The sequence below is a fragment of the Buceros rhinoceros genome, unplaced genomic scaffold (assembly GCF_000710305.1).
Source record: "Buceros rhinoceros silvestris isolate BGI_N320 unplaced genomic scaffold, ASM71030v1 scaffold22634, whole genome shotgun sequence".
Taxonomy (NCBI): Eukaryota; Metazoa; Chordata; class Aves; order Bucerotiformes; family Bucerotidae; genus Buceros; species Buceros rhinoceros.
This window is the reverse complement of record NW_010407986.1, coordinates 11,914-13,516: the sequence shown is the minus strand read 5'-3', so window position 1 is coordinate 13,516 and position 1,603 is coordinate 11,914. Positions and strand designations below refer to the sequence as shown.

The 1,603-nt window shown below is 62.8% G+C and overlaps 1 protein-coding gene across 1 annotated transcript in view; it reads right to left on the bottom strand.

The window, feature by feature from the left end:
• Positions 1 to 1,603, bottom strand: part of LOC104492207 (myotubularin-related protein 5-like) — a gene marked incomplete at both ends in the record, with an annotated part of 11,991 nt that overhangs the window by 2,005 nt on the left and 8,383 nt on the right. The window lies entirely within an intron of this gene.

The following is a 1,603-nucleotide window of genomic DNA, read 5'->3' as shown; positions in this document are numbered from 1 at the left end:
CAAAGGATGCAGGAATCAACCCCCTTCCTTCCCCTGCGCCCCAGCACACGTCCTGCTGCCCGTCAGTGCCACGCACGCACTCCTGAGGCACCGAGACAGGGTGCCCAGCACCGCCTCAGCGTGCGCCACTCTCAAGAAGCACTAAGGGAGCGGTGGCTAACGAGGAGACAGCCCCAAAGAAAGTAAAGGCGTGCGTACCGCTGCTTCGTCATCCGCGTCAGGCTGAGGTAGAGACAGACAGACAGCACAGTCAGTTAGAGAGGCACGCGGACAGCGGGACAAGGGGGCAGACGCACACGAGCAGGGAGCGGTGCTCTCAGAGAGGGGAGAGGCACACACACACGCAGAGCTAAAGCAGCAGCTACGCACTGGGAAAGTGCCTGTGGACGCGGCAGGAGAACCGGTAAAGCACAGGAAGGTAAAGTGCCACCCACAAACTGTCCTCCCCGTGGCACAGCCCTTGTTCCCACAGCACCCATCCTGCCAGAACCAGGAGGTGATGGGGCACTGTGCCACAAAGCGCTGCTCAGCGAGGCAAGGCGGCTGCGCTGCTCCTGGCAGCCTCCCCTCTCTTCTCCTGCGCCGCTGCGAGGATCCGGATGGGGTTGGAGGGATCTGGGCAGAGCTTGTGGGAACACCACAGCTCCTGCCCTCAGCCAGCGCAAACCCGGGACGCTCGGCACACAGTGACAGCCCCCCAGGGTGGGCAGCACCCTGGGACTGGCACTGTGCCCACAGCCCCCTGGGGTGGGCAGCTGGACGGACTGGCACCCGTCCCGCTCCGGCACACGCCAGGGCCTGCGTTGCTCCGGGTTACGGGAGGAAGCACCAAACCCAGAGCAGGCCAAGGGGCAGCAGCAGAAAGGACCCACCCCAGGAGCCTGCACAGATACAGGGTTGAGGACAGCAGCCTCCCACTGGGTCACGGGCCACGGCAGTGGGAGAAACCCCCAGGGACCTGCAGAGCCTCCGCGGAGGCTCCTCCGCTTGGGTGCTGGAGAATTAAACAGCATTTTTAGCTGAGGGAAGCGGAGCTCAGCTGAAACTGAAGCCGCTGCAGGAGGCAACTGCGTGTCCAGGGTTATGGTCCAGGGGTTTGCATGGCAGAAGAGCTCCAGATGCTGCTGTCTCCAAACACCTCCTGCCAGAGGGTCCAGCTGGGCTCTCGCCACTTCTGTCACCTCCGAGTGAGCTCCAACTAGCCCTTCTCTGCCCATGTGCTGCTCACGGGAGCGAGCTAGAGCCCAGCTGGAGGAACACATGGCTCAGGGGGAGAAACGGGAGGGTTGTCTCTGATGGCCTCAGCTCTGGGCACAAGCCAGGCTGTTGCTCCTCAGCCCTGTCCATTGGCCCAGCCAGTGGTCTGAGGAGAGAGCGAGCTCCAAGCTGCTCGTCTGGCAAACGTTAGCCCTGCTTGGCCCATCCCCGCTCTCACAGATGGCCCATGACCACTTGGCTCCAGAGCAGCTCTCCAGGCAATCAGACAGGGCTGAGTGGAAGAACAAGACCTCCCTGATGCAGGAACGGCTACAGACCGTGGCAGTTGTTTGCAGAGAGCGATTGGTGACTAAGTAAGGCAGGTGGTGGGCAAGCCACCCCCCCA